This window comes from Trichechus manatus, unplaced genomic scaffold (genome assembly GCF_000243295.1).
Source record: "Trichechus manatus latirostris isolate Lorelei unplaced genomic scaffold, TriManLat1.0 scaffold00005, whole genome shotgun sequence".
Taxonomy (NCBI): Eukaryota; Metazoa; Chordata; class Mammalia; order Sirenia; family Trichechidae; genus Trichechus; species Trichechus manatus.
This window is the reverse complement of record NW_004443941.1, coordinates 23,890,308-23,912,449: the sequence shown is the minus strand read 5'-3', so window position 1 is coordinate 23,912,449 and position 22,142 is coordinate 23,890,308. Positions and strand designations below refer to the sequence as shown.

Genomic DNA, 22,142 nt, shown 5'->3' with positions numbered 1-22,142 from the left:
ACTGCGATGGGTTATGGTGAGAGGCCCAACACTGAGCATCACCTACACAGACAGCCAGTTTACAGGAAGAATCTTCTCCAAGATACTCTGGCAGTTCCATGCTCATGATGTAGTCATCAAAGATGCAAAGATAAGGAAGACATGGGACCTCTTAACCACTGGGAGGAGTATAAATTTGTACAACCACACTGGAAGGCAATTTGGCAATATCTGTTAAAGCTAAAGATGCCCTTATGTTACAGTCTAATAATTCTACTTTTCCATGTATACTCAAGAGAAAAACCAAACCAGTTGCATCAAGTCAACTCATGGTGACTCCATGTGTATCAGACTAGAACTGAGTTCCATAAAGTTTCAGTGGCTGATTTTTCTGAAGTAGATCAACAGGCATTTCTTCTGAGGTGCCTCTGGGTGGACTTGAACTTCCAACCTTTCAGTCAGCAGCTGAGCACACATTAATGCTTGCACCACCCAGCGACTCCTATACTCAAGATACTCTCCCTTAAATGCACAAGGAGATATGTAAAATAATTTTCATTAAAGCACTGTCTGTACTCAAGATACTCTCCCTTAAATGCACAAGGAGATGTGTAAAATAATTTTCATTAAAGCACTGTCTGTAACAGAAATAAGGAGCCCTGGTGGTACAGTGGTTAAGTGTTTGGCTGCTAACCGAAATGTTAGCAGTTCGAACCCACCAGCCACTGCATAGGAGAAAGATGTGGTTGTCGACTTCCGGAAAGACTTACAGGCTTGGAAACCCTATGGGGCAGTTCTGCTCTATCCAATAGGGTTGCTATGCATCAGAATCGACTCGACAATGATGGATTTATAACAGAAAAAATCTGGAAACAATCTAAATGTCCATCAACTTAAGAATGCATAAGTAAATTTTTGTATGATTGTATAATGGAATACTATGTAGTTAAAATAAATGAACTAGAATTAGAAATAGAATATGCATAAATCTCAAAAAATATATTGAAAGAAAAAGGAAGTAACTTAAGATACATAAAGTATGCTACCATTTACATTAAGTTTAAATACATGAAAAATACTAGATATTTCTATGTGTGGTAAATATTATATGATGGTGATAGGTTTTTTTTGTTTGTTTGTTTTGGTAATGATAAACTCCAAATTTAGGATAGTCGTTACCTTTGCTGAGAAGGAGGATGATAAAGTATACAGAAGGCTTTAGCTGAATCTGTGTTGCTTCTTTACTAAAAAACAAAAAACAGAAAAGGAAGAGAGAGAGAAAGAAAAAGGGATAAGAAAAAATATGGCAAAATGTTACAATTTGACAACTGAGTGGAGAGGGCAAGAGAGTTTATTATGTTATTTTCTATACTCTGTATGCTTGAAATATTTCATTTAAAAGTACATAATGTATATATAGACAATCCCAAAGAGTCTGCAAGAAAACTTCTAGAGCTAATAGAGGAATTTAGCAAAGTTACAAGCTCAACAAACAAAAATCAGCTAGGTTTCTATACACTAGTGTCATGGATAGAATTGTGTCCCCCTAAAATATCTGTCAAGTTGTCTGGGCTGTGATTCCCAGTATTGTGTTCACCATTTTGTCATTTGATATGATTTTCCTATGTGTTGTAAATCCTATCTTTTGATGTTGATGAGATGGGATTAGCAGCAGTTATGTTAATGAGGCAGGACTCAATCTACAAGATTGAATTGTGTTTTGAGCCAATCTCTTTTGCGATATAAAAGAGAGAAGTGAGCAGAGAGACTTGAGAATCTCATACCACCAAGAAAGCAAAACAGGGAGGAGAGCATGTCCTTTGGACCTGGGGTTCCTGTGCAGAGAAGCTCCTAGACCAGGGGAAGATTGATGACAAGGACCTTCATTCACCCAGAGCCTACAGAGACAGAAAGCCTTCCCTTGGAGCTGGCACCCTGAATTTGGACTTCTAGGCTACTAGACTGCGAGAGAATAAATATCTCTTTGTTAAAGCTGTCCACTTGTGGTATTTCTGTTACAGCAGCACTAGATAACTAAGATAACCAGCAATGAGAAATCTAAAAGGGAAATTAGGAAAACCATTCTATTTATAATAGCATTGAAAAGAATACAATACCTATTAATAAATTTAACCTGGAATGTGAAGGACTTATACAATGAAAATTATAGAACACTGCTGAAAAAGATTAAAGAAGACTTAAATAAATGGAAAAATGTTCTGTGTTCATGGATTGGAAGACTTAGTATAGTTAAGATGTCAGTACTACCCAGAGTGATCTACAGATTCAACATAATCTCAATCAAAATTCCTACAGCCTTATTTACAAAAATAGAAACATCAGTCTTCAACTTTATATGAAATGGCAAGAGACCCCAAATAGCTGAAGCAATGTTGAAGGAGAAGAACAAAGTAGGAGGGCTCACACTTACTGATTTTAAAATATATTAATCAAACAGCCTTGTACTGGTAGAACAAGAGAAACATAGACCAATGGAATAGAATTGAGAGTCCAGAAATAAACCCACACACCTATGGTCAACTAATTTTTGACAAGGGTGCTAAGTCCATTTGATGGGGAAAGAAGAGTCTCTTCAATAAATTGTGCTGGGAAAATTGGATTTCCACATGCATAAAAATGAAGCAGGATCCATACTTCACAGCATATACAAAAACAAATTCAAAATGGAGTAAGAAACTAACATGAAAACTAACACCATAAAATTCTTAGAAAAAAATTCAGGGACAAGGCTATCAGGCCTAGCTTTTAACAATGGATTATCTAATATAATAAAAGCACAAACAGCAAAAGACAAAATAATAAATGGGACCTCATAAATATTTTTGTTAAGTATATACTGTGAAGAGTGTTGAAATGCAAATATTTTGTTACTTATATACTTACCACAATCTTTTAAAAAATGTATATACGGTCCTTGGAATTCTAGGCTTTTCTTATTTTTTTTCTTTGTGCAGAGTTTTCTTTCCCATGTTGAAATTTCATCCATTCTTTGATATCTATCTCAAGAGTCACTATCTTATTGAGAATTTCCATGACTTTGTCAGTCCACTCTCTGTTCTCCCTTTTCTAAACCACTATAGGTCTGTAAAGTTCTCTTGGACAGTATGCTTGTATGACCAGACTTCTTTCAGGTTGTGTAAATCTACATTGCTTTGCGTTAGTATTTGACTTTCCTGTACACCAACCTTGTTTCTCCAATTATATTCTGAGAATCTTCAAAGCAAGGACGATGTCTTAAACCTCTCTCATTTTTCCACAGTGCCCAGCAGAGCCTAGCCAGATACTTATTAAAGAAAAGTGATATATCAGCCAATAATTATAACCTTTTATAATTATTCCTGCATAACTTTTACATAGAAAGTTGAAATATAAGAGTTTGAGCTACACTTGCTTTTATTTTCCCAGAGAGAGAATGCTAATGAGCTGTGAAGTGACCAAAAATCAGGCAGCAGAAGGGAAAAGAAGAAATAATGGTTTGTATATTACACATTCTGGATAATCAGCTCTTGAATGATTAAGTGTGGAAGATCACTTACGGGGAAAAGCTGATTAAAAAAACCCATTTTATGATTATAAAATTGTTTTATAAATCATTTCCAGTTTTCAGATGGTTGTTGGCCAAACTTACAAATTACTTTGAAAAAACATTTGCTTTTATGGTATGCTACATAACTACATGCAAGTACACCTTGTTATCATTTTGCCTTCACCCCAGGGATTATTTGACTAGATGTGAGAATGGTGGCCCAGGAAAATTAAATAAAAAATAAATTGTCCACCTGTGGACTCAGGAAAGAGGTTTTGGAGAAAAAAAATATTACTGTGAGCTCAATTCACCCTTAATACATTTTATAAAAAATACTTGGTGCTTGAGACAACCACCTGATATTAGGGTTTGCCTAAAGCCATAGAGTGAAAGGTTAGTCTATGCTAGTCCAGTATGAAGGCTAAAAAACACAGGAAATGGTAAGAGGTCTAGACTATATTGTCTCTCCCGGGAATTAACAGTTAGGCACTGTGCTACTAACCTAAAGGTTGTTGGTTCTAATCCACCTGCAGCTCCATGGCAGAAAAGACCTGACAATCTGTTCTCATAAAGATTAGTTTCAGAAACCCCATGGGGCAGTTCTACTCTGCCCTATAGGGTCACTATTAGTTGGAATCAGCTTGACAGGACACAACAACAACAATTGAAGAACAAGATAAATTTAGGAATCAGTATTGCTACTTTTAGCCAAAGCTGCAACTGCTGTGGTCTACGTCAAAGCCACCACCATTTAGTCCCCAGAGATTTTCCTAATGGACCTTTATAATGTTTTATTAAACCAGCCCACCATCTTGTGGTTCTCTGGCCTAAGTGCCACAACGCCCAAAATATAGTTCCCTAAATTAAACATTACTAACTTCTGTATTTATGACTGCTTTTTAACTCCACAGTGCACCTCAGGGAGTGTATATTCTAAATATTAGTGTCCTTCCTCCTTCTCTGTGTCATTTGTGTCCTAGCAAAGAAAAACAAAAGCATAAAATATCTTGCAATTTGGTGAAAGATCAGACATTCCCTTATGTTCACCTCATTTGTAGATGCTAATGTTGAAGCAAAATCTTAAAGTGACCAGTGTATTCCTCTGTAGTGGTGGGCCTTTATCATGGCTCTCTGCAATTTTTTTCTTTCTCCAAATAAAGAGAAGCAAGAAAGATGGTGGCATACAGAGAATATATATTGTGAATATTGGATTTTCAAATTTTCTAAAAGGTTAAGTGTTTGTCACTTGGAATAATCTCCCATGGAAATAGTGTGATTAATTATAATTAGATTCCAAGGCAAGGTCATAAAATATAATATTAATAGGTATGGCAGGATAAGTTGATTGAGAAACTATCTTGTTTTCTTGTCTATTGGCTCATCACAGAGGAATGAGAGGTATTTTTTCCTTCTCTTCTCTACAGAGTAGCCAGGGCCTCCCTTGCTCTAGAGGGAGGTGAAGATACGGTGATTCTCTAAAGCCTACCCACCAGCCTCTCCTCAGGAGAAAGATGTGGCAGTCTGCTTCCATAAAGATTTACAGCCTTGCTGAGGGCTCTGGGGACCACTGTCTCAGGGAACATCTAGCTCAACTGGCATAACATAGTTTATAAAGAAAATGTTCTACATTCTACTTTGGTGAGTAGCATCTGGGGTCTTAAAAGCTTGTGTGTGGCCATCTAAGATACTCTACTAGTCTCACCCTGTCGGGAGCAAGGGAGAATGAAGCAAACTACAGATACAAGGTAAAGATTAGTCTAAAGGACTAATGGACCACAGCTAGCATGGCCTCCACCAGACTGAGTCCAGTACAATTAGATGGTGCCTGGCTACCACCACCAACTGCTCTGACAGAGATCACAATAGATGGTCCCAGAAAGAGCTGGAGAAAAATGTAGAACAAAATTCTAACTCACAAAAAAAGACCAGACTTACTGGCCTGACAGAGACTGGAGAAACCCTGAGAGTATGGCCCCCAGATACCCTTTTAGCTCAGTAATGAAGTCACTCATTAGGTTCACCCTTTAGCCAAAGATTAGGTAAGCCCATAAAACAAAATGAGGCTAAAGGGGCACACCAGCCCAGGGGCAAGGACTAGAAGGCAGGAGGGGACAGGAAAGCTAGTAATACAGGGAACCCAAGGTCGAGAAGGGAGAGTGTTGACATGTCGTGGGGTTGGTAACCAATGTCACAAAACAATATGTGTACTAACTGTTTAATGAGAAGCTAGTTTGTTCTGTAAAACTTCATCTAAAGTACAAAAAAAAAAAAAAAAAGATTTACAGCCTTGGAAACCCTATGGGGCAGTTCTACTCTCTCTTACAGGGTTGCTATGAGTCAAAATCCACTTGACAGCAGTGAGTTTGGTTTTTTGGTAGGTAGGCCCAGGGAGGCAGAAGACTCAATGACCTCGGAGGAGAAGGGCTCCAAGGAAAGAAGAATGGCCTGACTCTAGGAGAATTTTGGATCTTTTGAACCCAGAAGGAAAAGAGGACCAGACAGGAGGTAGTTTCCATAAATGGTGAGAATCTATACCCACTCCAAAATAACAGACTAGAATGGTTTAGACCTCTGATGAGGATGCCCACAAAGATGGCTGGAAACAAAAAATAAGCACACTGATCATGGAGTCCTTGACGAAAGCGCCAGTGTCTCTGTTTTGCATGAACAGATGTCATGGCATGGACAGATTCTGTGAGGAGTGGAGGCAACTACTATGCATTAAGTCATGTTTGTTCAGATAATGAGCATTTTAGTGGAGACCATAAGTAATGACAAGAGGCTTATCCTCAGTCTTCTAGTTTGTGTTTTTCCTGACAACTGAGATGGGTGGAGGCTGAGCAAAAAAAAAAAAAAAATTGATTTGATTTAGAAAATGAAGAAATATAGTAATTCTTAAACCTGACTGTTGGTTCCCTGGGAGTCGTGTGTGTGTGTGTGTGTGTGTGTATGTGTGTGTGGTCAGGAAGGGGTTAGTGTTTTATGGAATATTAGTGTATTACCCTTTAACCTGCTTTAGTCAACAGAATGCAGTGGAAGTGATGCTTTGCTAGCTCTAGGCCAAAACCTTAGGAAAGCTGGCAGCTTCTACTTTTGTACTCTAGAAGCTAGACGTCCTGTAAGAAGTCCTACTATCCTGAGGCTACCATACTGTGAAAAAACCCAAGCAGCCATATGGAGAGGCCATGTAGAGGACAACCACAGCCCCCAGCTGACAGCTCCAGCTGAGCTTCCAGCACTAACTGCCAGCCATGTGAGTGAGCACATTTTGGATCTTCTAGCCAGTTCCAGTGTCTCTGCTGACATCACCTAAGTCAGAAGAACCCCAATCAAGCCACAGAATTGTGAAACTCAATGTTGAGGTGGTTTGTTATTCAGCAATAGATAACCAAAGCAGCTAGGATAGTTTCTGAAACCTGCATGGACTTAGACATAGAATACTTTCGTAAGAGAGATGGCTATTTTTAAGAATGAATGTGTGTGTGTGTGTGTGTGTGTGTGTGTGTGTGTGTGTTTTTTTCTCTTATTATTTTATCCAAGAATGGTTTCAATACATATTTGCAATTCAATACATTAAATTGTCACAGAATAGTCTTTGAAAGACGGCAAATTAAAGCTGGCTGTGATCAAATAATTGATTACAATCTAAAACTTTGAATCATTTGTTATAGAATTTGTTTCCTCTAACTGTTGCTAGGGTACTATCCCATGTTAGTGGGTATGACTGAAGACCAGTATTCTTCAAAAATTAAAATCTCTATGACTAATTCTCATATTATATCCGCTAAAGGACACTTGCCCAAGCATGTGGCTTAACTGATGCTACATTTTGTTGTTCTAAGGTTAGAAAATAGATGTTTGTGCTTTAAATCACTTGAGAAAGGGAGTTACACTTTCATCTGTAAAAGACTAGCTGATAGCAAATCAAACCGTCCCAAGAACAACTTGAAAAGGTGGAAAAATGTAAAAAACACATGTGTTTGAAAATATTTAAAAACTACCTAAGAAGCCCAAACTTGAGAGACCAAAATTCTGCAGAAAAAGTAAACTCTTTGAGGAGAGCTCAACATTCTACATTACTTTTTACTTTGAGACATTTGACAATTCCTAAGTAGTAGGAGAGAGTGAGGGGCCGAAAAGCCTAGCAGAAAGCCCAGAAGAAAGCAGAAGGTAAGCAGAGATTCCAAAAATGTCACAGGACAGGGGAGACAAAAATTGGAGTTTGAGGTGACTAAGATAACCAGGACTTGGGCTAAGGTCCTAGAGAGATAAGAAACCTGGAGAGGAGTACCTGACACTGTAAGACTCCCCCTCCTCCCTCCAGGCATTTACTACTTCCTAACTGTGTAGGCTAATAGCAACAGCAAAGAGAATGAGAAGCTCAGGAGAGCTTTCAACAGTCTCAGGATGATAGGGAAACAAAAATTGGAGTTAAGGGTCCTCCAAGAAGAAGGGACTTGCTAACCCCAGGTTCTAATTTGGAACTTCTGAAGAATTATACCCTCAAAGTAAAGAAAAACTCAAAATTGTCTTATATAGACTGAAATAAAGCTTTAGAACAACTCAACCCCTGACTGAATTAAGGTGATATGTCCCTAATCTGCCCGGTAAAAACTTAAATAAATATTCTCTGAAGGAAGACTTATCACCTAGAGTCTCTACAATGTTTCATATTGTAGTCTAGTAGCATCAGACCTCATCTACATCCACCCACAAGGAGAGATGAGAATCAAGATCAGCACAAAGCTGATTCCTATGAGGTAGAGGTCAGACATACTTCCACTCTCCAACTTTTTAACCATTTCTGACACCAGCCCCCTCCTCCCCGCCAACAAGGCACTCTGTACTTCTTAGCTGGGTTGGATAATTTGTTACAATGGCCACACAGTACTCACAGGCCATACCCACAATTATGTGGTTTATTAGAGAATTAACAGGCTACAACTTGGGATCAGGATCAACCTGGAAATAACAGGATATTACTCAGGAGACAGGAGACAGTTTTTCAATCAGGACAGCTGAGAGCTGCTTCTTGACTGTGCCCACTTGGCCTTCTCTTGCCCGTGCCCTGCTCAGGCATGTGTTACAGTTCTTTAGTTCCACAGATAAGTACCTGGAGACACTCCACTCCACCGGCAAGCCTCTTGCCTAAAGGTGCTCAGCTCCCTGTCACTCTGGTGAGTGGGCAAGCCCTCTGCAGCTGCCTCGCGCCCGTCTCCTAGCTCCCACTGGTTGTACTGCTGCTGTGGTTTCTCTGTCGTTGGGCTGTGCTGTGGTTGCTGCCATTTCTCGCTGTTTCATGCTGTCTCCAGTGTTACAGCTCTCTTTCTCCTGTGTCTAGGAGGTTCTCAGCACAGTAACCCTGAGTCCAAAAGATGTGCTTGTCTTCAGGCTCCTCTTGATGGTATGAGGTTCCCCCTCAATCTCTGTGGGATTGGCCCTTAGGTAAGCCTACTCCTTGTCAATTTCAAGGCATGGTCCTCACACCAAGACCAGAACTGACCAATCCATTCAGTAGACCACAGTCACTTAATTTGCATAGTACTCGACCGATTCCCATGACATCATTTAGTCCTACTGGGTAGCTTTATGCATCCTATTTGCATAGAAGACTAACCAATCCTTAGCAAGATTGTGGCCCAGCCAATCATCTTTGGCAGAAGTATAAACCCAAGGCCAGAAAGGCCATATGTAAGAGAAACCCATTGCACTGCACGTACGCAGTGTACAACATTAAATAAAGAATTACTAGGAATACCAAAAAACAGGACTAAAATGAAAAACAATAGCTCAGGCCCACAGGTACTGATGTTTACACAAATAACGTGTGCCTTCTACATTTGTTTGCTGACCATTCCCTCCCCCCACCCCGTGAGGTATTTTCGTTAGTGCTGCTATGCCAATTTTTTTTTACATGTTGCTGTAAAAAAATAGCATAGTGTGCTTACAAAAATAGCTTGCTAGGGGTGGGAGCAGTTGGCAAACAAATGTAGAATGTGTGCATTATTTGAGTAAAAATACAGTAATCTAGATAATGGAGTTGTCAGACATAAACTTAAAAATAAACATGATTCTTGAGCATTGTGGAGACCCTGATGCTGTAGTAGTTAAGAGCTACAGCTGCTAACCAAAAGGTCAGCAGTTTGAAGCCACCAGGCGCTCTTTCGAAACCCTATGGGGCAGTTCTACTGTGTCCTACAGGGTCACTATGAGTCAGAATCCACCTGACGGCAACAGGTTTGGTTTTTTTTGGGTTTTTTTGAGCATTATGCTCTTTTGAAGAACTAGCTGTATGGGATCAAATTGACAACGATAACTTGAAAGTTCAGATAGGAAACTTAGGGGCAGTGAGTTTATGTTAGTGGGGGAGGAACAATTTGGAAAGGAGGATTAGAATGGTTGTACAACTCGAAGAAGGTAATCATTGTCATTGAATTGTACATGTAGAAATTGTTGGGTTGGTGTATGTTTTGCTGTGTATATTTCCAGGAGCAGTATATTTGCAACAACAATAAACAATTAAAATAAAGGCTTTCCATTAAAAAATAAGCATGATTAATATTTTCAAGAAAATAAATAACAAAGTAGAGACTTTCACCAGAGAAACTGAATTCATAAAAATAAATTCTAGACCTGAAAAGTACAATAACTGAAATTAAGAATGCAAGCTTTGGGTTTAACAGCAAACTGAATGCAGCAGAAGACAGGATTGGTGTGCTGATAAGGATACCTAGTATCATTATTTCTATTCAACATTATGCTAGAGATTCTAGGCAGTAAAATCAGACAAGAAAAATGTTTAAGGACATTAAAAGAATAATTACAACTATTATTATATGACACAACATGTATCTATGGAAAAATTAACATAAGACAGAGAGAAAAAGATTTGTGACTGTATTTGGCAAAAATTTCTTAAATAGGACACAAAGAGAATAACAAATAAAAGGAAAAATAATAAATAGGATTTCGTGAAAATAAAATTTTTTTTTGTTGTTGTTCTTCATGAGATAGTGTTAAGAAAATAAAAATGCAAACCACAGTCTGGAAGAAAGTATCTGTAAGACATATAACTGATAAAGATACTCTGTATCAAGACTACATAAAGAATTCTTACAACTCAATAAGACCTCAAATGAAAATGAACTCAATTTTAAAAATGGGCAAAAGATTTGAACAGACACTTTATAAATGCCAATAAGCAATTGACAAGATGCTCAACATCATTAGTCATCAACGAAATGAAAATTATAATCATAATGAAATATCATAACACACCCACCAAAATGGCTAACATTAACAATACTGATAATACTAAGTGTTGGCAAGGATATAGAGCAACTGTAACTCTCATATATTGCCGGTGGAAATATAATTGGTATCTCATTTATAAACAGCTTGATAATTTTTTAAAATAAAGTTAAACATACACTTACCATAAGACCCAGTAACCCCACTGCTATATATCTACCTAAGACAAATGAAAACATACACGTACATAAAGACTTGTACTTGAATGTTCATTGTAGCTTTATTTATAACAGCCAAAAATTGTAAACAACAAGTGTCCATCAACAGGTAAATGGATAAGCAACAGTGGTATATTCATACAATGGAATACTATTAGCAATAAATAGGAATGAACTACTGATACATGAAGTGACATGGATGAAATCTCAAAAGCATTGAAAAGAGCATTCTTTCAAGCTCAGTGAAAGAAGCCAGACACAAAAGACCACTTACTGAATGATTCCACTTCCATAAAATTCTAGAAAAGACAAACTTACAGTAACAGAAAGCATATCAGTATTGCCAGGGGTCAGGGGTTAGGAGAAGGGAATTGACTTTAAAAGGACACAAGGGAACTTTTGGGGGGTAATGGAAATATTATGAATGTGATGGTAGTTACATTATAGTATACATTTATAAAATTATAGAATTATGTTTGTAAAATTGGTGAATTTTATTGTATGAAATTATATCTCAATAAAGTTAATTCAAAATATGGGCCAAAGACTTGAACAGGTATTTCATAAGAGAAAGTATCCAAATGGCCAATAAGTATAGGAGAAGGCACAAATTAAAATCACAATGAGATCCATTACACACCTATCAGAAAGTCTAAAATGGAAAAGATTGAAAATACCAAGTATTGGTGAGGATATGAAGCAACTGGGATTTTCATACACTACTGGTGAGAATGCAGATTGGTATGCCACTTTGGAAAACTGTTTAGCAGTATCTAAGAAAACTCAACGTGCACATAACCTATGACCCAGCAATTCCAGTCTTATTTGTGGTAGCCCAAACTGAGAAACAACCCAAGTGTCCATCAATAGTAGAATGGGTAAATAAATATGGTATATCTGCACAACGCAACACTACCTACCTTTTTACGCAAATAACATGTACCTTCTACATTTGCGAACTATTCCCTCCCCTGAAAGGTATTTTCATTAGTGCTGCTATGCCAATTTTTTTACATGTTGCTGTAAAAAAAAAAAAAAAAAAAATAGCATAGCACATTTACAAAAATACCTCGCAGGGAGAGGGAGTAGTTGACAAACATAGTAGATGTGCGTTATTTGCATAAAAATACGGTACACAGCAATAAAAATGAATGAACTACTACTATAGAGAGTGACATGGAAGGAGCTTATAAACATAATGTTGAATGTAAGAAGCCATAAAAAGAGTACATTTATTTAAAGTTCAAAAACAGAAGAGACTAAGCTATAGTGACAGAAGTCAGGTGTGGTTACCGGACAGAAGGTGATAATTGGATGGGAGTATCAAGAGACTTCTAGAGTGCCAGTAAGTTCCCTGGGTGGTGCAAACAATTTTCACTTGACTACTAAACTTAAGGTTGGTGGTTCAAACCCAACCAGCAGGGCTGCAGAAGAAAGGCCTGGTGATCTGCTTTCATAAAGATTATGGACAAGAAAACCCTATGGAGTAGTTCTACTCTGTAACACATGTGGACGCTATGAGTCAGAATCAACTCAATGACAACAGGTTTGTTTTTTTGGTTTTGGAGTAATAGTAATGTTCTATTTTTTGATCTTCATGGTGGTTACATGGGTGTGCTCACATTGTGAAAATTTATTGAGACTCTACCGTTATGATTCATACCATGTTCTTTATGTATGCTATGCTCGATATAAAGTTAGTTTAAAAAGTTGTAATCGCACGAATGCCTGCATAACAGTCATAACACAGAGCATAATTTATAACCAAGTACATACATTCATCTGAATTTGCCTGATCTAAGAATATCTTATAAATGGAAATCCAAACATACAAAACAGAAAATTACTTGTAGCACAAAAAGCACCTTTCAGTTTACAAAGCAACACATCAAATACATGAAAGGAACAAGGATAATACCATAGCAGACCCATTTTTCAATTTTATAAACTTATCCTAAGGAAGGAAATAACCCACCAGAAGCACAAATCTTGCTGTGAATCTGTTCATTTTAATCATTATGTCTACTAGCAAAAAAATAAAATAAAATAAAATGAACCCAAATATCCAATTACTGTATCAAAATTTAATAAATTATATCAACACAAGGTAATAACATACATTAAAAATGATGAATGGAAGACCTTATAAAACACTAAAAAATTTTGCAGGTATAATGTTAGATAGAACAATCTAAATGTAAAACAATATGCACACCATGTTTCTAACGATGTAAAAATGGACCAATAGGCAATCTGAAAAAATAAAAAGTTGTTGCCATGGATTGAATTGTGTCCCCCAAAAATATCTGTCAACTTGGCTGGGTCATGATTCCCAGTATTGTATGATTGTGTACCATTTTGTAATCTGATGTGATTTCCTTATGTGTTGTAAACTCTATCACTATGATGTAATAAGATGGATTAGCAGCAGTTGTACTGATGAGGTCTACAAGATTAGATAGTATCTTAAACCAATCTCTTTTGAGATATAAAAGAGAGAAGCAAGCAGAGACACACGGGAAACTCATACCACCAAGAAAGCAGCACTGGGAGCAGAGTGTGTCCTTTGAACCTGAGGTTCCTGCACAGAGAAGCTCCCAGACCAAGGGAAGACTGATGATACGGACCTTCCTCCAGAGCCGATGGAGAAAGCATTCCCCTGGAGCTGATGCCCTGAATTTGGACTTGTAGGCTACTGGACTGTGAGAAAATAAATTACTCTTTGTTAAAGCCATCTACTTGTGGTATTTCTGTTACAGGAGCACTAGATGACCAAGACAGTTGTGTTGGAATAGTAGATTTATCAATTTTTTCCAGAGGGTTAACGACACCCCCTCCCCACCCTACCCCTCTGCCAAATGTTCTTTATTATTATTTGGGCTAGTTAGAATTCTTTTGTTGCAAGCAACAGAAACTAACTTAAATTAAAAAGAGATTTATGGAGTCACATTGGAGTAGCTTACAGAAGTAAAGGAGGTGCTGAATGACCTAGGGGAAAGAACAGGAACTAGGAAGGTTATAATGATCTTAGAAGCAAAAATTCTTTAACCAGTTTTTGGGAAATCTGCCTCCCGATGACTGGCTTTAAATATCTTGTGTGCCACTACCCAGGATTCAAAAATTATTGGAAAAGAAAATTGGATCATTCTAGCTTGAGTCATGTATCCACCTTGTCCTTTGTCTGGCGACCACATCAAAACCATCTAGAGTTGGTGAAAGGCACTTCCCCAAAGAAGAGGGTAGTGCTGTTACTAGAAAAACGGGAGGTAGAAGGATGCTGGGTGGAACAAAACAACAGATTCCTGTGAAATCTTACATCATCTTTTCAATAAGCCAAAATATTACTGCTTTTTTCTTACATTAAATGAAAATATACTTATTGTAGAAAATTTGTAAAATTCAGAAAAGTATAAAGAAAAGAATAATGGAAAAGAAATCATCCTTCATCCCATTACCCATAACCTGTATTAATTAGATATTGCTGCGTAATAAATTATCCTCAAACTAGGGTGAGAAGAGACAGAAAGTAGATTAGTGGTTGCCTAGGGATGGGAAGGACAGAGAGATTGCAGGGTATGAGGTTTCTTTTTAGGGTGATGAAAATATTCTAAATTTGTGATGATGGTTGCATAAGTCTGTGAATATGCTATTACTGTTATTGGCCGTCAGGTCAATTCCAACTCATGGCAACCCCACGTATGCAGAGTAGAACTGCTCTATAGGATTTTCAAGACTGTGACCTTTCAGAAGCAGATCCCTAGGACTGTCTTCTGAAGCACCTCTAGGTGGGTTCCAACTGCCAACCTTTTGGCTAGTAGTCGAACACTTAATCATTTGCCGCACCAGGAAGTACGTAAATATACGAAAACCATTAAATTGTAAACTTAAAAAAATTTATTGTGACGATGAACACTTTCAATGGGTAAATTTTATGGTGTGTGAATTATATCTCAATAAAGCTGTTTAAGAAAAAATTAGGGTGACCAATTATCCCAGTTTGCCTGGGACTTCTCTAGTTTTAGCACTGAAAGTCCCATGTCCCAGGAAAACCCTCAGTCATGGGCAAACTGGGAAGTTGGTCACTCCACTCATAACTTAGTAGCTTAAAATGGATATTGGGATGACTGCACAACATGATTAAAGTAACTGATGTCACTAAATTGTACACGTGAGAAAACATTAAATAGGCAAATGTTGTATTATATATATTTTTACAACAGTAAAAAAAAATGAGTGCCTAAAACAACAAACAGTTGTTATCTCACAGTTTCTGTGGATCAGGAATCCAGGAAAAGCTTAACTGGGCATTTCTGATTGAAGGTCTCTCATAAGGCTTCAAGATCCACATGTTGGCTGGGGCTGCAGTCTTCTGAAGTTCTGACTAGGACTGAAGGTTCTTCATCAAAGCTCACTCGTGGTTTTGGTGAAAGGCCTCTGTTTCTTGCCATGTGTATCTCTCCAGAGAGTGCCCTCACAACAGACATAGCAGCTGGCTTCCCCCAAGAGCAAGTGGCCTGAGAGAGAGAGAGAGACCAAGAGGGATACTGCAGTGTCTTTTATAGCCTAGTCTTGGAAGTCACATGCCATCAATTCTAGCATATTCTATTGGTCACACAGAGCAACTCTGGTGCAATGTGGGAGGGAGCTGTACAAGGTTGTGGATACCAGGAACTGGGAGTCACTGGCTATCCTGGAGACTGTTCCCACAAATTCTAACTCTAATTCTGTCCACATTTTATGAACTTTTGCTCATTTTTAAATTAAAATATGCTCATTGTAGAATATATAAACAATTCAAGAGTACAAGTATTATAGAAGAACATGTTATGATGAATACCTTTATACATAAAGTTTACCTCTGTCTCTGATTAGATAGGCTAGATCTCTGGATGTGCAATTATTAGGGCTCATGGTTTAAGCATCTTGATTCTTGTTACATATTGCTGAAATGCTTTTCTGATATCCGTGTCTATTGGAGTACCTATTTTGCCATATCCTTGCTAGCCTCAATTATAATTTTAATAGTAAGATCAAACACTTCTTCTTATGTTTAGTGTCCAGTGCTAATACATAGGCATGTAACAGGCCATAATTTCTTTCCAGATATATTCATGCATTCATCTTACATGTATTGAATGCCTGTTACAAGAACAGGGAAGTATTCCTGCTCCTAAGATGCTTACAGCCAAGTGAGGAAAACAGACAAGGAAATAGTTCAATACATTCTAGTCTGAGGAAGTATTTAAAAATCAGAGATAAAGGGCAGGAACTGGACTAAGTGTAGTGTGTGTTGTCCTTCTCTTCACTGAAGATAATTCTTATCTAGCCCAGGGTGGAAAACGGGAGCATGTTGTCACATGGTGGGGATTGCAGCTGGTGTCACAGGGCAATGTGTGTATAAATTTTTGAATGACAGATTAATTTGAGATGTGAAGTTTCGCCTGAAGCACAGCAAAATTTAAAAAAAAAATCATTTGGTTGTTGATGGAGACTGCAAGTACTTCTCACTTGCTGAAGTATCAAGTACAGAGGTGAAGGGGTAAAGAAATGTTTAGAGAATTGGGCTAGACAGGTAAGCTCAAACCAATCTTGCCAGCTTGTCTGCCCTGCTAAAGAGATTAGAAATAATCCCTGACGACAGTGGGAAGGCGGGAAGAGTTTTAAACATAAGAATGAGATGATCAGATTTGTGCTTTTGAAATCTCCCTTTGGCTAAAGTATGGGAAAAAATGGAGTAGGGTAATAATGGAGGTAGGACCGCCAGATAGGAGACTGCAGCTGTAGTCCAGGAAAGAGATGAAGATGGCCTGATCTAGGGAGGTGACAAGTCTGTCTTGGAAGAAGTACAGCCAGAGTGTTCCCTAGAAGAGAGGATGGCAAGACTTCATCTCACCCAATTTGGACATGCTATCAGAAGGGACCAGTCCCTGGAGAAGGACATCATGGTTGGTAAAGTAGAGGGTCAGCGAAAAAGAGGAAGACCCTTAATGAGATGGGTTGACACAGTGACTGCAATAATGGGCTCAAGCATAATAACAATTGTGAGGATGGCACAGGACCCGGCAGTGTTTCGTTCTGTTGTACATAGGGTTGCTATGAGTCGGAACTAACTTGACAGCATCTAACAACAAGGCGAGTGACGATAAGGATACTGAGAAGCCTAGGCTCTGAGGAAATTAAGCAATAAAACAAAGGATTGGCAGATGGAGTCCAAAACATGCCCTTTTATTGCTGATAAAAGCTAAGTGTGAAAGTCAAATGAGATGTTAGCTAGACCCCTAGACTATGGCAGATCTTTCTGAGGTGAACGTCAGGGTGTGCCACCCTAATAGAGGTCTGATTCTTCCATTGCTGGGAATGCTGCTGGCTGACATTCTCAGATAGCAGCCCTCTTTAGTGATGTTCTTGGTTAAAGAATCGCTGCCCCAAAAGGCACACCCCCTTCCTGGGAGGCCTGCATCATAGTGGAGAATGCAAAAGCTTCACCCCCAAACCCGAATTTGAGACAAGGTCATCCCAGCTTTGGAGGTCCGCAAATGTCAGCTGAGGCCCTTATTGAAGCTGAACCTCAGCTCGACTCCTCCTTTTGCCCAATCTTGTTCCTTTCTTTCCCTTCCCTCCTGTTTCCTTCCCTCTTCTTCTCATCTCTCCCCATATCTTTCCATCCCATCTCTTCCTGCCACATCTTGTTATTTTTCTTCCCTTTCTTTCCCTTCCCTTCCCTTCCACAGGTGTCGATTCCAAAAGCTGTCCCTAATAACCATCCTGCACTCTAATCTCTGTGTGGGGAATCCAACCTGGGACATCTTTTGGGGAAGACTATCCCTGGAGGATCAGAATGTGTGCCTTTCTGTAGGCAGCTAGCAGCTCTGAACTGGGCATGCCCAGTTTGTCCTTCTCAAATTTACAAATCACGGGCCACTAAATCTTCCGTGTGATGGAGTGGTTAAATGCATGGGGGAGATGCCAGCAGTTACACCAACTATGTTTCTTCAATAAAGTAGGGAACATTGAGTAATATTAAGGAGATAGAATCATTAAGAATTAATGTATTAGATATAGGTGAGGGAAAATAGGGCCAGTCAAAAATTACCCCTAGCTTTCTGACTTAAGCAATTAAGTGAAGGTTAGTGTCATTTACTGAGATAAAAGAAAAACAAGTTTGGAGAAAAATATCAGTTCAACTATGGTTAAGTGCTACCGCTGCTAACCATAGGGTCGGCAGCTCAAATCTGCCAGGCACTCCTTGGAAACTATGGGGCAGTTCTTCTCTGTCCTTTAGGGTTGCTATGAGTCAGAATCGACTCAACGGCAAGGGGTTTTTTTTTTTGGTTTTGGGTGGAATGTCAAAGTAGAGTTAGGCAATTAAAGATATAAATCTGGAGTTCAGGAGTGTGACCTTGAGTAATTATATAAATGTGTGCGCTTGTCAGCAGACACTTCTTAGTGACAAGGATCCCACAAAGCTGACAGAGAAATAATTCACAGAATAGAAGTAAACTTATCTGAAAAAAAAAACCAACAACCTTTAATTAGTATTTTCAGAGATTTGAGAAGATATTACATACCAAACATAAGAGCAAGGATGCTATAAAAATGATTCGAAATATGAGGAAGTCTTTTTTATTCTTTTTTATTAAAATTGTGCTTTAAATGAAAGTTTACAATTCTAGTTTCTCATACAAAAACTTTACACACACTGTTATGTGACCCTAGTTGCTCTCCGTATACTGTGACAGCACGCTCCTCCTTTCCACCCCAGATTTCCTGTGTCCATTCAGCCAGCTCTTGTCCCTCTCTGCCTTCTTCTCATCTTGCCTCTGGCCAGGAGCTGCCCATTTAGTCTCATGTATCTACTTGGGCTAAGAAGCACACTCTTCAGGAGTATCATTTTATGTCCCATAGTCCAGTGTAATCTTTATCTGAAGAGTTGTCCTCGGGAATGGTTTTAGTTTTGGGCTAACAGAGCGTCTGGGGACCATGTCTTCTGGGGTCCCTCCAGTCTCAGTCAAACCGTAAATCTAGTCTTTTTACTAGAATTTGAGTTCTGCACCCTACTTTTGTCCTGCGCTGTCAGGGACTTTCTGTTGTGTTCCCTATCAGGGCAGTCATTGGTGGTAGCTGGGCACCATCTAGTTCTTCTGCTCTCAGGCTGATGTAGTCTCTGGTCTATGTGGCACTTTTGTCTCTTGGGCTAATATTTTCCTTGTGTCTTTGGTGTTCTTCATTCTCCTTTGCTCCAGGTGGGTTGGGACCAATTGATGCATCTTAGATGGCCAGTCACTAGCTTTTAAGATCCCAGACACCACTCACCAAAGTGGGATGCAGAACATTTTCTAAATAAACTTTTTTATGCCTATTGACCTAGATGTCTCCTGAAACCATGGTCCCCAGTCCCCTGCCCCTGCTACTCTGTCCCTCAAAGTGTTTGGTTGTATTTAGGATACTTCTTAGCTTTTGGTTTAGTCCAATTGTGCTGATTTCCCCTGTAGTGTGTGTTGTCCTTCTCTTCACCTAAGATAATTCTTATCTACTATCTAGTTCATGAATACCACTGTCCCTCCCTCCCCACTCTAGTAACCATCAAAGAATGTTTTCTTCTGTGCTTAAGCCTTTTCTTGAGTTCTTATAATAGTGGTCTCATACTATATTTGTCCTTTTGTGACTGACTAAATTAACTCACCATAATGCCTTCCAGATTCCTCCATGTTATAAGATGTTGAAATATGAGGAAGTCTTAGGAACGAAAAGTGTGAATAAAAATCCACTAGAAGGATTAGAAGATAGAGTAGAATATAAGAGAAAAGGTGAGGATAATTCCAAAAGATCTAACAGTCAATGAATGGTATCTTTATGTAGATCTGTCCTGGTTCCAAGGTCCCTGGGTTGCACAATCGTTTGTGCTTGACTACTAACCTAAATGTTGATGCTTAGAACCCACCCAGTGGTGCCTCGGAAGAAACAAAGATTATAGTCAAGAAAATTCTATGGAGCAGTTCTACTCTGTAACACAGGGGGTTGCCATCAGTTGACCTTGATGGCATCGGGTTTATTGTTTGTTTTTGTTTTGTTTTGTTCTGTCCCGGTTCCTTTTCTTTATTATCATTTATCTTTGGATGAATTTTTGGGCCAGCTTTTAGCAGGAAGTTTACATGAGGAGAAGCCAGGGGCTTTGTGTTAGGCTGAAGAAAAGCATCCTGCAGAGGGGAAGAAATGGAGCGAAGATGAAGAAGGAAGGGTTCTCACTGAGAAGACTGAAGGGGTGGATCCAAGCTCTATGGAGGGACTCATCTTAACTGGGAGGACACCCTTTGGGCAAGGAGGAAAAAATGTGTGCAGTTGCAGATAACTTCATAGGAGGGAAGATTGGAAATTGAGGGTGTTCTTTTCTGATGATTTCTATTTTCTTTATGAAGTTTGAGCAGTGTCATCTGTTGATGTTTAGTGGATGCTGGAATGGGACACGGGTAGGGAACTTGGAGGAGTATGAAGATCTTTTGAAATAGCCTAAATGGAGGATGGGAAAAAAAAAAAAAGCTGCTTAGGGAAAAAATAAATGATTGTCAGGCTACTCTGAGAACCCAGGTTGATGGTAGGCCAGCAACATAGGATGGTTGAAAGTAGATTTTGACAATCAGAGCCGACGTGAGGAATCACTAAAAAAGAGGAGACAAGCTAGTCTCATAGTGAAAAGGTACGCAGTTCCTTCTGAGAAGAGGGTTGTATAAATGAAAAATAGAAAAACATCTTTCCCATGAGTGATAGCCCTCATTTTCATCAGCTCACTGGCCTTGCTGAGTGTCCTTTGATGTTTACAAAGGGAGATGTGATTATAAGGGGAAAGGTGGATAGTGTAATAAACCAGAGGTGCAGGAGGAGGAAAGACAGAAGGAAGAGACTCAAGCCTCAACAAGGGAAGGAACAGCAGAACTCAGCTGAGAGGAAACTGGAAACGCCTTCCTTTCTTTCTTAAATGTTCAGCCTCCTTGGCAAACTTCCTGAAAGGATCAGGGCCTTGCTTTTCTTCACAGCTGTATCCTCAGCATCCACACAAAGCCTGGTATAAAATAGATGCAAAATAGTCATTGGGTGAGGGGTCCCTGGGTGGCGCAGATGGACTACTAGCCAAAAGGTTGGCGGTTCAAACTCACCCAGGGCACCTAGGAAGAAAAGCCTGGTGATCTGCTTCTGAAAAGCTCACAGCCTTGAAAATGCTATGGAGCAGTTCTGCTCTGCACTCATGGGGTCAGCATGAGTTGGAATCCACTTGACAGCAAGTAACAACAACAATAACAAACACTTGGTGAATGAATGAAGTCCTCAGTGCAGTCACTAAGTTTTTTTAGTTGACTGAGCACTCAAGAGTCTCCTTCCCCAACCCTCCTTTTAAAAAAAGATTTCAGATAGTGTTTGAGACTTCTGGGGACTTTTCAAAAGACAAATCATCTTACTGTTGCTCTAAAGACCCACCGCCCACCTCCCAATTAGAACCGCATCTCTCTGTTCTTGTTGGAAAAGGGACACAGCTTGCTTTGCAAGAAGCTTGCCTAGGAAATAGTGCAATCTGGGCTGTTTTTCATCCTCTTTCAACCGTATTTCCTAAATTAAAGGAAGAGAAATTTAAGGAATCTGAGGAATATGAAACTTCTCTGGAATGATCTTTATTGAGCTGTGTCAAAACCAGCTGAAATCCTGAAGGGGTGTCAAGCCAGCCAAGAAGAAAAGAAAATGAAAAGTAGCTTAAACAATCCTAGGCAAACTCTAAAAAAGATTTGTACAGCAGCTGCTATTTTTTTGTTTCCCCAGACAGTTTGTCTTTCTCTTGGTTTGGCAATTGTTGTAGGATTGTCTTAGATGATTTTGGGGTGGAATGGAGAAAGGAGGAGGGAACTCATCGTTCTGGAAGCAGGATGATGTGGTTAGTTCTACCTTCCACCTTTGTACTTTACACAGCTGCTTTACGCATGCTAACTCCCTCTTCCACTGGGATGCCACTGATCAGCAGTAGGTAAGGTTTTTACACATGGAATTCTCTTTAGGAGTTTGTTCACCCCTTTCGGGTCTTCCCCTGGCCAGAGTCAATCTCTCTTTGTGGCCTGTGGAGCATCTCTCCACGGCTTCAGCTGTACGGTGAAGGGCCATTTTGT

General features: G+C 39.1%; 1 long non-coding RNA gene across 1 annotated transcript; it reads left to right on the top strand.

Annotated features, from left to right (window-relative positions):
- Window positions 1-5,111: 5,111 nt before the first annotated feature.
- On the top strand, window positions 5,112-8,972 carry LOC111821229 (uncharacterized). Its single transcript, XR_002824673.1, has 3 exons — window positions 5,112-5,164; window positions 5,905-6,047; window positions 8,868-8,972. It is a non-coding gene; the product is annotated as an uncharacterized LOC111821229 (long non-coding RNA).
- The last annotated feature ends 13,170 nt before the right edge of the window (window positions 8,973-22,142 follow it).